This window comes from Coloeus monedula, assembly GCF_965178545.1.
Source record: "Coloeus monedula genome assembly, chromosome: 10".
NCBI lineage: Eukaryota > Metazoa > Chordata > Aves > Passeriformes > Corvidae > Coloeus > Coloeus monedula.
This window is the reverse complement of record NC_138790.1, coordinates 19,966,866-19,982,836: the sequence shown is the minus strand read 5'-3', so window position 1 is coordinate 19,982,836 and position 15,971 is coordinate 19,966,866. Positions and strand designations below refer to the sequence as shown.

Sequence of the window (15,971 nt, the reverse complement as noted above, 5' to 3'; positions counted from 1 at the left end):
GTGACCAGAAGAATTGACTAAAGAGAAGTCTATACTTAAAATGACAAATAAATTATCCCAAACCCTATTTTCTGAATGTCTACCTTATACCCTTTCTAAACTAATCATCATTGCTCTGGAAGGTGGTGAAGGCGAAGAATACAAAGGGAAGTGGTACAATTAGGCCCATCAAAAGTTCCTTGCATGGCCCCTGGGTGGTGGCTGCAGTTCCTCGTGGCAATGGCCACTGCTGCCAGCAGCTCGTTGCTAATTTTGTGATGAGACTCCAGGCAGGAGATCCCCATCCTGGCCAGGCACCATGCCCTGGGAGTGCCAGCTGGCAGGGACCAGGATGGGGAGCAGGATAGGGAGCAGGATGCTCTGCAGGTGGTGCTGAGGCAGAAATGCCTTCTGGGGTCTGTTGGGTGACCTCACCACAACAAAAGAACTGTTGCTTTCAGCAGCTGGAGGGACCACAAGCCCTGGCTGCAGCCCTCCAGGAGTGAAATTACACCCCAGGTTGCTGTACAGGATCCCAACATTTTGGGACAGAAATCACAAGTCAGTATTTTCACCTGGGCTTGCATTGCTACGTTAAAGAGAGAACTGCCAATTAGCTGAGCCCACGGTGTAGAATTAGCTTAGCAGTGCCCCCTAAACAGCCATTTTTAGAGGTGTTGACACATCCAGCTACCTCAGAGACACCTCTGGTCATGGGTGTTTGGTATCTGAGAGCTGGGGCCAGCAGAACAGAGCCTCCAGCAGAGCCAGTCTAGCAAGAATAAATCTCACCAGACAAACTTGATTGGTTTTGTGATAGAAACAGAAAATTAATGGATGAAGGGAATGCTGGAGCTTTAATATATTTGCATCTGAGCAGTGCATTTGATACTGTGCCTCATGAAATCTTTCTAGAAAAATTAATTTAAATCAGCTTGGAGATGAACACTGTCTTCTTAATTGAAAACAGGCTGGAAGTCTATAAAGAGAGGTTGACAGAGTGGCAAAGCATGGAGTTGGAGGAGACTGTAGAAGAACCACAAAGCTTACTCTTAATTTATATTTAATATCCTCACTGTTCATCTAGAAATGGTGAAGCAAACAATATTTTAATAAGATATGCAGATGAGATGAAACTAGGAGGAATTAAATCCTCCACAAAAGATGCAAATGGATCCAGGGGGACAACAGCAGCTGGGTCAGGATGGTATAAAAGGACCCCAGGGTTAGTTACAGAGAAGGAGACTGTGACCAGTTTTCCCGTTTACTGGAACAAACAGGTCATTAGTTTTCATTGGTAGGAGGAAAGGAGGTTTGGGTTCATCATTTTGAGTGTCTGCTTCTGCAGATGTAAATCTTGTCAGCCTGAAGGCTTGTGAAAATCCACTTCTACCCCAGCATGTTGTACAATTTAGATATTTTCTAAGTTAGTGACATAAAGCAGAGTTTGACTTCCACATGGGTGACATGTTCAGACTGCAGTCTTCAGGACAGATGTGCACACTCAATAATACTTGCTAAAGAAAAGAAAAAATTGAAATTTTAGTATTTACTCACTAAACATCTGAAACAGATAAGTAGGTGAGTTCCATCTACTCTCTTCAAACTTGTGGGCACAAGTTAGAACCAAGCTAGAAATGAGCTATGGCAGCAAAAGGGCAGTGCAGTTTGGGGCAGGACAGGTTCAGATCACCTTTGTGCTCTTCTGCTGTTTCTACATCTGGAACATTGTGTTCGGTTCTGGGAAACTCATTAGCAAGGAGATATTGAAAAATTGCTGTGAGTTCAGAGAAGAGTAACAAAAATTATCAAGGGGATAGAGAGATTCATTTATAAAGGAAGATTAAAGGAACTAAATCAGTATGAGAAGAGCTGAATTTGTAATACACTTACTCAGAGAAAAATGGCTACAGAGAGATGTTACGATCTAGTGCTGAAAGGTACAAACACCAAAGACAGGGAAGAATTAAGTGATGGGATGTAAAAGGAAGTATGAGAATTGGAAATGAGAAAGGGAAAGAGATTAAATATCCAGAAAGAACTCCTGACAAGAGAACTCTCATGTTGCAACACTTGAAGTTAAAGTGAAGAAAAAGCCAGAAGATGTGCAATGGAGGGTGATCACCCAGTCCCCTAGAGAGCCAGGAGATCACCGTGCTGCCCCTTGCTCTCCCTGGGACTGGCACACATCCCTCTGGGGGTGACATGAGAGTGAGGAATGTATGAATATGTATGAGACTATTGTTCACTCTGAGCTGTGGTGACAGGATCATTTCCTTCATATAATTTCAAATTTCCTCTGGTGAGCATTTGTTCAGAATGGAGAACTTGGGTTCTGGTCTCTGGGCAATTTTTCCCTTGATTATCTGAGAGATTTAATATTTGGTGGTACCGTGGGACCAGGCACACACAGAGGTTTTCTTCTCCATGTAAAATTTCCAGTTTAATCTCCCACACTTACAGCCACTTGCCATCACTCTACAGAAGTGCACCTTTATGCTCTGTGCCAACAACATCAAACTCAGGGCAGATATCCTTAATACCTTGTCCAAGCCAACACAGATTCCTCTTCAGGATTTCAGCCGCCTAAGGATTGTGTAGCTAATTCAACACAGCAGCTTGGGTTTCTCATCTGTTTTATTTTACTTCACACACTGTACTGCTTTCACCTCACAAATATTGATTAAGTCAAGCCAAAGCCTTGCACTAATCAGTGCAGCACAGTTTGCATTGTTAAACACGTGAGCCCGTTGTAACTGGTTTTGTAAAGCAGCACATGAGCTATCTGTTTTCCAGAATGAGACAAGGTCTGCGTGTTTTAGCTGAGATCAGCTCTTATGTGTTCTGTATCACCTGTGCTCTCTTCAGGAGCAATTTTCTGTGCATTAGAAAATGTAGTTTGGCCCTCCCCCACTCCTAATAATAGTTAATTAAACCAATTCATGTGAAGTAAACCACCTTCCATGAATGACTGAACAAGAGGAAAGATTGGATAGCTGCATGGAGTCCTTGAATATGAGCAGATATTGTCAGAGGAAAAAAAGTGGAAATTCATTAAATTAAGCATCTTTGGTAGTACTGTTTGTCCCCCACCCAAAAAGTAGCAACCTAGGAGAAGGAGATGCTCTTTTAGAACAAAGAGCTGAATTCTTCTGTCTCTTGCACCAGGTGAAACTCCTAAAATGAGCAAAGCTTGTAGGGAGCTTATCAGGAGAGGAAGCACAGACCTGCTCTATGAGCAGTGGCAGCCAGTGGGGTGAACTGTGCCTACCTCGTTCCCAGCAGCTGTCAAGTGTGAATTCCTAATCCGGAGATGGAGTCAAATGACTCTGTGTTACTGTCATTTGTATTCTGCCTCCGGATACTTTCATTCCTCTTGCTTTGAGTAATGTTTTTTCAACCTTGTCTTCCCATTAAAATTTCCTCTTCATTATGGAGCATTTCAATATAATTTCCTCCTGAACCGAGCTCAGGGTACAGCCCAACTAATAAGAATTGCATGATCTGCATTATTATGCACACATAATCCATTATAATTGAATCTTATTCCACTTTAATTGCACATGTTTACAAACACTGCAACAGATTATGTATTTTAGTTGATTGTGCCATTAATGATTGAAAAGTCAATGCCATTTTGTGTTAAACCCGTTTTTGGCTTGCATAACAAGTGAAATAACATAAAACTTCTGGAGAGTCACAAGACACATTTCTAACTTTCTCTGTTTTAAGTGATGAGAAGAGTTCTCCCCAAACTGAAGCCATGCATCTTTAAAATTGCAACACTTTGTGTCATCCAAACCACATTCAGTCTTCCAGAGTTTGGCAGGATTTTAGTTAAACACTTGCTCTTGGCTGAATTTGGAAGCTAAAGGTGCTTTAGTGACACAGACTTTGTTGTTTGCCATGATTTACAACTGTCCCACCACCCACAAGCTGAGTGTATTTCCAGAGAAGGGCTTGGAAACCCAGAGCTCACCCATTTCTGAGCGTGCTGAAATGCCCCCACTGCTTGCCTGGGACTTCTGCTTTTGGACAGTGAGATAAGATCAGGAGATGCAGAATTACTTAGGAAATGGACCTCCTGAGACTTCAGATACTGAAGAGAATTGGAAAATTTGGCAGCACACTGTGCTGTTTTGGTGCAAGGTCAGTTAGATAAGGTCAGTCAGGATGTTAAATCTAGCCACTGCCTAGTTTGTCATCACGTTTTGTAACAGGAACAAGGAAGCCTGATAGACCAGAATCCCCAGAAGAAAAAGTATGAAAACCAAGTCAGTATTTTTACCGAGGTTTATAGAAAATGTACCTCTTTTTATGTGCCTTTTCTCAGATACATTTACCCCATGTAGCTTTAACAGAGATAGATGTGCTTTATCTGGGCTCTGTTCTGCTTTTCTTCACGTGTTTATTCTGCTGCTCTTTAAGCCTCTGTGCAGGGCATTTCCTCACCCTAAAATCTGTCCTTCAGACACGAGTAAAACCTTGCTGAAGATACTGACAGGACCACCAATTGTAAGCATCTGCAAAGAGTCCTCAAAACTAGCAGCAATTTTTTTGTCACCACTGCAATCACAAATCCAGTGGCTTTCCCTTGAGCCTCCCCTGATCCAGAAAGTCAGTAATTGGGAGCTGGCTTCATGGCCCCAAACATGCATATTGACTCATTTAAATTACATTATAACTTAATAAAATATTATTGTGCTAGTGAAGGAGAAAGGGCTTGTGGAAGACAGGTTTTGGCAGAAATCAAAATGCAGGTGATGTGCTCAGCATCCTCAGGATGCGATTGTTTATGTCTCTGACAATAAATAATACATCACAGGCATTGACAAATGGAGCTTCACAGAAGTCTTGTGAAGTAAATCAGCAGTTGTTATCCAGGACAGAGAGGGAGATGGGGCATAAAAAGGTTAAGCAACTTGGCCAAGAGGGTAGAGCAACCTGTGGCAAAGTGCAGCTCCTGGAGGTACCCTGGTCTGTGCTGGTAACCACAAGCTCTTTCCCTCACAATTTCCTTTTGGGTACCAACTGCCAAGAGATGGCCACTAATAATGTGTTTGGATACTAAGTTGTCAGGAAGATGTTAAATCAGGAGATAAATTAATGATTCTTATGCTCTGTGATGGATTTACAGAGAATCTCAGAGGCTTTAATTTGGACAGGCTGGGTTCTGCCATGCCTTTTTGTTTCATCTATTGGATTTTTGATAAATGTAAAGCTCTCCAGTGGGACTGGGGATCTGGGGTAGAATTAAGAAATACAGTATGAGTCTGTGTTTATACCAGCAAGGCTTTTGTTTTGTTTTTTAGGGATTTGGGCAGGAACCGTGCCCTTGTCATTAATTGTTGTGCATTATGACTCAGAATAAACTTACTGCATTGTTTAAACTATTTTCTAGGCATAATGAAATGTTTAGACATTTCATATATGTTGAAGTGTGAGATTCTGTCCACCTCTACACAGTTGTGTCAGATTCTGTATCGGGGGGTATGCTGATCATGCAGAGGTGATCTTGGAGGTGTTTATATTTACTATTAATTATGGCAGTTTGCTGTGATTTTAAAACGCTTTGGGCCAAATCTGGTTAATTCATGCAGCCTGGATGTGGTAAAGGCAGGATTTCGTTGCTGTAGCTACCTTACCCCTTCTTCCTTTCTTCCCTCCATGGATAACTTCCTTCTGCTGTAGCCATGTCCAGATCTCTGCTCCTACAGCTCAGTGCAAACAGGCCACATCCACAGTGGGCATTTCCCTTGAGATTTGCACTCAAGTCAAGAATTTTTTTATGCTTTTAGGGTGGAGGATGCCAGCATGCCCCTCTGCAGTCAGGACCCAGTGCTAATGAAATGCTCTGCTCTCCTGTGATGAAAAGTGTGGCAGAAGTGAAAAGCATCACTATTATTGCTGTCCTTTCAAAGGTGTCCCTGTGGGAGCTGACATTTGAAGGATTCCCTGTATGTGGTGAGGTCTGGTGTCAGCCAGGGAAGCCGGGATTCATGAGCAGTGGCTCACAGGTACTTTGTGAGGAGCTAAAGGTTTTGTTTGTGGGGAACAGCTCTTCGGAGGCCTGGAAGGAGCAGCTCTGTAGCTACAGGAGAAGAGTTGGTACAAGGTCAGAGCCTCTAGAAAGGGCAAAGAGAAAACAAACCATGCATGCACTGCCTGTGTGCATTTGCATGCATGTGCATATGCAACTAGGTCAGTGGGTGTAATTTACTCCTCGTTCCTGGGTGCCTTTGGAAAACAAAGTGTAAGTTGCAGGATATGCTCTTCTCCTTGTGAGAACAGAACTGCATTAACCTCAAAAGAGGAAAGAGGAGGGATTTAAAGCACTGCAATAGGCTGTACTGTGGCTGAATCCCTTGCAAAATCCTCGTGCTAAATCAAACCCGATTCAGTTAAATAAGCTCATACATTCCTCCATCACACAAACTATTAGTTTTACACTCTCAGTACTGAAAAAAAAATGGCAAAAAGTATTATCACTGTTTTGAACCTGGCAAAGGTATTTGCTACTGTCCTGAGGTGTGTCTGCCAAGCTTCTGGACCGAAGCAATTTTTATGCCTGAAGCCTGGTACGCACAAACCTCCGGGGGCAAAAAAAATAAACGAGGGTTTATCTGACAAGGTGGCACAGTCTTAACTAGTGTTGAGCAGCTAGAGAATCTGGAAAGCACATCAGGCTTGGAGTCAGTGGGGAAAAGAGGAAATTCTGCAGTTACCAGAGTCTTGCCATAAAAGGAACAAATTAAAGGGAGAGGTGAGCAGGCAGAGCACATCAAAGATGGAACAGTCTGCAGGCAAGAAAGTGCGTTGATAAGACCATTAAAAGCCAGCTAGCAAAGTGATTAATGGAACGGAATTGCCTTTCAGTTCTTGGGATGAACAGTCAATTGCATCCCAACAGGATCACCAGAGATCTGAGCACAGAAGTCAAGCCACCACTGAAAATCTGTACTTATTCTCAGTGCCCTCCCAAATACCTCTCCTTCCAGCAAACGCTGATAAGCTGAACTTCCCAGCTCTACTGGGGTTTTAACGGGCAATGTTGGTGGAAGAGGAAAAAAAGCAGAGAAGTGAGGGAATAGGATTGATGGCATGCAGAGCTTAAGGAAAACATTTAGGAGTTCACTGAGAGGGAACCTGGATGTGAGGACAACTCAGGTCCCAGCCTAGGAATTCCCCAAAGTCCTGGGAATGCCTGCGATGCAAACCCCATGGCAAGGGTGGGAGGTCACACCTCAGCACAAATGTTTTCTGTCCCTGCTAGGCAGAGTGCTCTGAGCTGTGGGGCAGCTTTAAGCTCATACCCAGGAGCAAATGGAGGGGCTTTCAAGCACCAGAAATACCCAATGATTAACTCAGCAGTGGCTGAAATAAAAGAAGTGTTGTGCATGGAAGAATATTTGGCATATTTCCAGGTCTTAGCAAATACAAAACCCCATCAGTCTAAAGAAGCATTAGGAGTTTATGATGTGGAAATAACTGGCTGGTGTGTGACGCATTTCCAGCTTATGGTGAGCTATCTATTAGAAGAAAATGTTTTAGACATTCTGGGGCTGGACTCAACCTCCCTGCTACAGGCCAAATGCCATGGACATGAGGCGAGTGTTTCAGAAACAGAATATCCTGCCATGTGCAGAGAGGGAAGAGATCAGAGAACATTAGGCATAATTATTTCTCAGCTGTTTAGTGCTCAGATGAGGTGGTAGGGAAAAGTCTTCTGTAATAGCTGAGTACGGGAAGCTTCTGTCTGCTGTGGTGATATCTTTGCTGGCTTCCTCTCACTCTGAGGCATCCACTGGATGCACAGAAACCTTTTACAATTTGACCATTTGACTTGAAGGAAGTGCTCAGAGTAAAAGGGAATCTGCTGAAGTGGCAGGAGTAAATGAACTGTCCTCAGTGCATCTATTTTAGCAGCAAGGAAAAAAAAAAGGTGGCTTAGTCATGTTCAGCAATCAAGGTCAGCATGACCTTGGGTTTGAGTAGCAGCACTCCATCCTCTCCAGCGGAGTTGGGGAACACAGAGCATTCCATGGACACACCTGGTTTTACAAATATCTTCAGCATCAGGAAAAATGCTTGCTTTACAAAGGAGCAAAGCAAAACAAAAGGAAATGCCCAAGAAGTCAACAGAACATCCAGCAATGACAGACTATGGCTACCAGTCCATCTCTGTAGCTGCAGTCTCCTTGGGAGTAAGATGGGAAAAAGTATCAGTATGTCACTGACAAAAGATGGCAATGAGTCCTTCATCACCAGGGTAATTCCAAATGGTATTTAGAAGTTCTGTAGCAATTTCCTTAATGGGCACTCTTTGAAGAGTGTTTATCTAGAGAAGTTCATCATTGGAAGGAAATCTCAGGTAGTTTCAGGAGGGAAAGTCTCTTCCTTCCATAACCCTGGGAGGGCAGGTGTTGCCCCAAGGTGTCTGCATTCTTCCTGGTGGTAGCAGACCCAGCAGTGCACCTCTGACTCTAAGAAATGCTGGCTTTCATATAGAGAATACAAGAAAATGGGAGGCAAAACTCAGTCAAGCTGAAAAATGGGCCTGTATCTCTTTTTTTTTTCCTTCTTTTAAACACTAATTTTCTGTCCTCTGGGTCTTTTTAATTCTTCTCTCTGCTATTTTTGTCAAAGACAAGATATGTGCTTTTTATTTGACACAGTCTTTTCAGTTTCTCTGGAAAAAAAAAAAGAAGCTGTAGACATGTCAGTGCCAGCTACAAAGGACTACAGGGAAGATCTCTCTGCTGGAGAAACCCTAATAGGTGTCACATAGTACCAAAGGAAGGGAGGTTTGGACTGAGCTCTTCACCTTTGGGCAGGCTTATTTTCCCATTTTTAGCCCTGTGACACTAAGAACCTTCCCAGAAGTAAATGTTCATTCTTCTCTCCTGAAATACCAGGACTTGTCAAAGGCATATAGGATCTGGACACTCACACACATACATGCTTGTTTCCATTTCAGACAATACCACCTGGACACCATGCAGTTACTCTTCATGCCCTGAACTTTATAAAAGAAAATGTTCAGACATTTGCAGGAACAGAGTCCCTTTTTCTGCCTGACTTGAATACCATAGAAAATTTATGGACTTGGCAAGTACCTTCATGCTCAGAAGGCAGGATCTGTTGCAGGATGAGTTTTAATATGGAATCAGAGAATATCCTAAGCTGAAAGGGACCCACAAGGATCATTGAGTCCAGCTCCTGCCCCTGCACAGGATACCCCAAGAATCCCACCATGTGCCTGAGAGCCTTGTACAAATGACTCTTGAACTCTGTCAGGCTTGGTGCTGTGACCACTTCCCTGGGGAACTTGTGGGAGAAGAATGTTTCCCTGATACCCAACCTAAACCTCCCCTGACACAGCTCCATGCCATTCCCTTGGGTCCTAGTGCTGGTCACCAGAGAGAAGGGATCAGTGCTGCCCCTCTGCTTCCACTCAGAAAGGGAAAACTGAGGAGGTGTTTGCTCAGACAAGAACAATTCCTTGACTGGCAACCTCGCTGCTTCAGTCACTCCTTGGAAAACGTGTCAAGAGGTACTTTTGTGGGTAACACAACATCTTAGCCATGCTGTTTCCCAGCTAGCCTGCTTTACATGAGCTAAAGAGACATCTACTTCATGCCAGTAGAAGGAGAACATTTCCCCATGAGAATGGTATCATTCAGCTGAGAAGCATTGCTGTGGCACGGAACTATGGCATTTTCCAGCAGACATGGGCAAGCCCAGCAAGGGCAGCCTCACGACATGTCACACATCAGCACAGCCCTGACCTGACCCTCACATCCCTGTGCCTTGGTGTGGCAGGAGCAGGAGGCCAGACCTGGGCTAACACAGCCCTGCAGGGCTCGGTGCAATTTCACATGAGCTGCTGACTCTCTGCAGGAGCCTGCGCCTGCGAATCCTGAGAGCGCTGGGCTGTGAGCAGCACTGCAGCAAAGCAGCAGCCTTGCCTGCAGCAATCCTCACTGCACCTGGGGATTTCACAGCCTTCCCAGGGACGTGGCTGGGTTCAGTGCTGTTCCCTGGGTGAAGCAGTAAGAGCTGGGGGTCACCTACTGAAGGACTGAGGAGGGAAAAGGGGAGAAGAATTGCCGATGCTGAGCTGATGCCTGCCTGCTCCTCCTGCTGCTGCTGCTGTTTCCTGGGAGTTGAGGCTCAGACCAGTTCTATTTTCAGGATTTAGATAAAAGTTTCAGTCACAGGTCATGACTCCCTGAGTTAATAGGAATTCTGACCATTTTTCCTGAAGGGTGGGAACAAGAGGGCAGCTGCTCTGCTGTGCCTGCCAAGCTCTGTCCTGCCTGGCTGGAGAGCCCAGCTCAGGGAAAGCTGCTTCCTTCATCCAGAGGCCGTAAAGATGCTGACATCCACAAACGTGCACACCAGGGATATTCACACATGGTCTCCCAGAGCTGGCCTTCAGTAGGTATTCTCTGTGCTCCTGACTTGTGCAGTCTCTTTTCTGAGCCCTCCTCAGACAGTGCGTTGCAAGGCACAGGATTTCACAGAATCACTGCAAAACTGGAGCTCTCCTGACAGGAGCAGAAAAACAAAGGGCTGGGAGAGGGTTCTGCATCACTGAGCCCAATTGCCTGCAGTCACAGGCCATCATTTCATAAGATCATTTTCATCCAACAGTGAAGCTGTTATCCTAAGACTAGTTTTACCGAGTTTACATAGTTTCCTTTCTTTACCTCCACCTGTCAAGAGGACTAATTTAATGCCTCATTCTTCTGATGGCTGTAAATCTCAAAATTTCCAGCCTTCTACCTATTTGTTCTTGTGTCAATGCTGTTCTTGAGCTGAAATAGCTCTTCTCACCCTCCAGGGTTAGTCCTCCTCCCAGCTGCATTTGTAGACAGCAATGACATCTCTCAAAGCCATAGAAAGGAAAGATTGCATTTGCTGCACTTCTCTGCAGCTGTTCCTGTTTTAATAGACCTTTTCTGAGTTTCTGTGCCAGGTCTGACTGCCTGGTGCTCCAGGTAAGAGCTCATCAGGCCCTGGAGCAGGGATGTTCACACTGCATGTCTGATGCATCAACATGGATTCACAAAGTCTCTTGGGGGACCCCAGAACATCTGAGTTCACTTTTTTCTCTATTGTTTCTAAAAGGTAAGTCCCATTGCACAGAAATACTGTATGGCAGGATTGTCTCAGTGACCAGCCTTGCCCTTCATATGATTGCATCCTTCACACTTCCACCTCTCCTGCCGCAGCCTTCAAGTCTATCCCATTTTCTGAATAATTTTCCAAACCTCCATTATTGTGCTTATCCATCCTGATTTCATCTCAGCCACAAATTTTAAAGTGTCTCCTTTTGTGCCAGGAAGATTAGAATTATAAATGCAATCAACCTCCCCCGCCAATCCTAAAGGGATGCCAGGGGCACCACTCCACCCCAAACCTTCCCAAAATGTACTCTCCATAGTTCTCCAGACAATTCCTGCACAATTCCACTAATCCCCGTTTTCTGCAGTTTGGCCAATCTTGTCACCACATCAAATACACTGCAGAAGTCCAGAGAGATTAGATCTACTGCACTGCTTTTGTTAAGAAAATCAATTATTCTATCAAGTAAAATCATCAAATGCATCTGACACAACATTGCTTTGGTAAAGCTTTGCTGCATTCTTTTCTTCAAAAAGAAGTCCTTTTACTTCCTAAAGTTTTGTGTAAAGCTGAGGTCAGACAAACCAGCCTTTAGTCACATAGATCATATTTTTCCTTTAAAAATATACTAAGTGAGTACTACACAAAGGGCTGACAGGAACAGTGCCCATCTGGAGCCAGATTCCGTACAAATTGGCTCTAGCAAAGCCACAGCAGAATAGCACCTAACCTCTATTGCCTGCTTTTCTACCTTTTCTTCAAATGTTTGGGCTTTTTTACATTCTTTAATTCAAAAGAGGTTTGAAATTGTGCTTTTACAGTGTCAAAGTACAGACTCAGGGGTTTAGGAGTCAAGCAGACCAAGTTCCAGAAAAATAATGTAAGACCTGGATTTTCACAAGACCCGTGGAAAAAAAGATGGTGAACCTTTTCCTATGGCAATGAGGAAATCTCTTCCCTAAAAGAGGCCAGAGAATTTGAAAGTGCATAGAAGCAGGTGATTAGAATGAAAATAAGATCGTGAATATTACATGTGTTTTGATTGGCTTTGATCCAAGGCCTCTGGAAGGTGCAGGTAACGGGCTATTAGATGTGCACAGCCAGAGATCTAATTCTTAAACATTTCCATATCCTTCAGTCACTCATGAAAATGGACCTGGATTTGGATTTGTGTGCTAAATTTATATTACCAAGCTATCCATATCAACATATTTTCTCTCTGTTTTCCCTCCTCCCTTCCTCCTACTCACTGAGGAATTCCTTGTTCTTGCCTCAGCCAGGGCAGCTTTTATTGTTTTCTCCCTGAAACCTCATTTTCGTAGTGTTACCCTCCCTCAGGATGACCAGATGTGATTGCAATGTCAGCTTTTCATAGCTCTGGTCTGTGAGGAAGCCCTAAAGAGATCATTAACCCACAGATGTGCAGTTTATGTGAGGGAGGAAGATGGGGGCAGAGGAGGGTAGAAGGCCATGAGCTGGAGGGGTTTCAGTGCCAGAAATGCTGGTTTTTGCAGGTCATTTCACATCTTTATGATCCTTTTTCACTTTCTCATGCCTGAGAAAGAGTCTATCATTCATTGCTTGCTCCTCTACTCCTCCTTTGCTCGGCACAGCCCTTGGCCAGGCTCTGCATTCCCTCCTCCTCAGTTTTAGCATCCACAGGGACTGTTCCAGTAGCTGCTGAGACAGACCTCCAAGCCAGACTGTGCAGGTCTGCAGTATGGTATTCCACTAACTGCTTGTACTACACACAAACAATAAAGATGGCAAGTTCATGAAAATTAAGAAAAATGAGGACATTTCACTTGAGCTGCTCTAGGACCATCTTAAACAGCCTTGCATGGGCAATTTACCTCGTACTGCTGTTAGAAAAAAGTAAAATGTTCAGTGACTGGAATTAGAAGAGAAAGTAATGGAATTCAAATATGATTATTATCAAAGACAGGCTCTAATAGGATACCAGAGTCCAGTTAAAAGTTCAGACAAATTTGAACTTAGTGGCAAAAAAAATCCCCACTCTATTTTCTGTTTCACAAAACAGTTTTATGAACCTAATAAAGAAATTTTTAGCAAATCTGATTGTGCAAGGAAAAAACTCTTGTCGTAATTAATCCAACTCAGAAATCGGATGCCAGCAAAGGGGGAAATTTCCTTCTCATTTATATTCTTGTCAAACCACTGAAATCAGAAGAGCTTCAGGAAAATTTAAGACTTCCTTTGTAAAACTATATTGCTTGAAAGTAACAGGGCTCATACTTACATTTAGATGGTTCTCCCATCATACTCAAATATTATTGACTGTTATTATTTAATGGACAAAAGATCTCTGGAGGAAAATCCCATGCCAGGATAGAAGTTTTTCAAGGCAAAATGCATTTGTATCTCTGGAGACAGAAATTAGAGCAGACAGTACGACTGATACAGTAGAGAATATAACATCTATATATCATACCAAATACATAAATGTAGAATCTTGATCCTCTATGTCATTAAAAACAGCTATACTAAAAAATTAATGGCATGAAATTTCTTCACAGCACGTCAGATATCTCAAGGAATATTCTAGTACATAAAATATTGAGAGTTACTGAAATAAAGCACATAAATAACATTGGGCACACAATGTCTTTTTGTTCAGTGGCTGTACTGCTCTTGACACAATAGAGCAGTCCCTGGAAAAGAACCCTGAAGGGACTGAGCTGGCCAAAGTAATTAATGCATATGATTGTTTTCTTTGCAAAAGAGAGGACAGAAAAAGCACATTTTCTGCTTTTGGACCCAGACCTGTATCCTCATTGTGGTGTGTGGGAGAGACATCACTTGCAATCAGTCTGGTAACACTGGGTCCCTGTTTAGCTCCACATCAATGTTCCTTCATGCCATCCTACATCCAGCCATGCCAAATTCTGCCTGACACAGGCACAGGTAGGAGCATCTCCATCGACTGCCAGGGAGTTGCTCTCTATTTACATGGGTGGAGCTGAGAGATTAATCATGTCGCCATTTCTTTACCCCTTTGATAGGTATAGTTTGGATTCCTCTGTCTTGAAATCCTATCTTGACAAACACTGAAGCATCTCTGGCCTCATATACAGCCCCTCTTTTTGTTCTGCCTTGAGTTTTCTAACAGAGACAAGAGGGGCAGCAGTGATGATGACAGCCCAGATGCTGCTGGCTGCCCACATGCCCACGCTGCTGCCCATGGGAGCCCTGCTCTACCTCTCAAACAGGCCAGTGGTTGCTGTTTGGGACTGCCTTTCACACAGGTATTTCAAATCCTGCAGGCTCTGTGAAGGCAGGAGCCCCTCACTCCTGTAGGAAGTTGAGGATCTCGTGCCCTGTGGTCTGGGGAACATACAGTGCCCTCTTTGCTGGGAAAGGCCATGCCAGGCTCAGGAGGGAAGCCTGGGGAAACAAATCCCCATCACAGGGTGCTACGTGCTCCAGGGCCATCCCTACCATCCCTGACATCCTGTCAGTGCTCCTTTGCAGCAGCTACCCCACACTGTGCCCCACACACATCTGCAAGGACAGAGGACACCAGGCCTCCACACAAGGTAGCTCCTTTCACACTTGGCTGGTGCCTACTACACCCTTCACAGCTTCAGAGCCCTCCCTGCTCACATGGGCTTCCCAACCCTTCATATCCCACCAAACCTGATCAGAGCAGAGGTTCTGCATCAGACCAAGAGGGACAGAGGTTCTTTTCTTGTTTGGTGGATTCACTCAAGTTAGATTAGGGGAGATGTCTGAGGATCTGTTATGCACCTGTACTCTGCAAACAGCATAACCTGTCTGGAGAGCCAGGCAGGCACCCCAAGGAGTTGCCTTTGCTTTCCAGAGGGATTACATTGGAGCTTGCTGCTGGGGGCTGAGCCCTGCTCAAGCCCACCAGACTGGCAGGCGTTAAAGATCCAGCTGGGACCACCAGGAGAGCAATCAGGAGCCAGTGAGCATGGAGGCAAGAAGGGGGAAGAGTTGTTTTAGTCCTCTGTGCAACTCCGAGGGGAAAAAATCCAGGTAAATAGACGTGGTGTGTGAGATAAACGGGACCCTGGGGATGTTTGTTCCTGCACTACCAGATCCATCATGCTTCCCCCAAAGGGTATTACATTTTCAGGGACTGGGTTTTTTACTAGTTTACTGCACCAAGAGGCATTTGAAATCAGAATGGAAAACCAAGTAAAGAAAATGCATCCTTCCTGCAGTGGCTGTGGGTGGGAGGAGAGAGGATTACAGGAGTGAGCCAAGGGTTAAAGACACAGTGTGTGCCTGTGTGTGTCTGTGAGGCACATCAGAGTGCCTTTATCTTTAAACACAGGCAGCTGGGGCCACAATGCATTGCCAGAGCCTGATCCTGCAACATCCTGGTCACACTGGAGCAGGAGCATTAGTTGCAAAAGTACAGGCTTCCTGGGACGGTTTTTCCAGGTCTGTTTTATTCATGCCATGAAAACATAACTGGTTTCTGTGGTCTGAAGCTCCAGCTGGGAGCTGCTACAACAGGGGTTTGAGCATTGTTGGAGAAATTCTCTTGCAGTGAGGATATGGCCCCTCATCCCAGCAGGGATGAACTCCACAGCTTGTAGTGCATCTTCTGTGCCTCTCTCAGAGGCCACAATTTCGAGTCAAGGTTACTTCTAAGACTCCGAAAATAGAGCAAGTACAGACACGAAAACTTAAATAATCTTCTTAAAACTTTTCAGAGCAGAGAAAAGGTCAGATTACAGGTCTACCTATGGACAACTTGTTCCTTTTTTAAAAAATTATTTTTGTTGTTTTAAAAACTCACAAAAGTAGAGAAATAATGAAACATTACTTCAGTACCCATAATGAGTATAAAATCATTTCAAGCAAATGTA

General features: G+C 44.1%; 1 protein-coding gene across 1 annotated transcript in view; it reads left to right on the top strand.

Annotated features, from left to right (window-relative positions):
- The window catches only part of KCNMB2 (potassium calcium-activated channel subfamily M regulatory beta subunit 2), a gene marked incomplete at its 3' end in the record, with an annotated part of 141,220 nt that overhangs the window by 23,587 nt on the left and 101,662 nt on the right, over window positions 1–15,971 (top strand). The gene's annotated exons all lie outside the window — the stretch shown is intronic.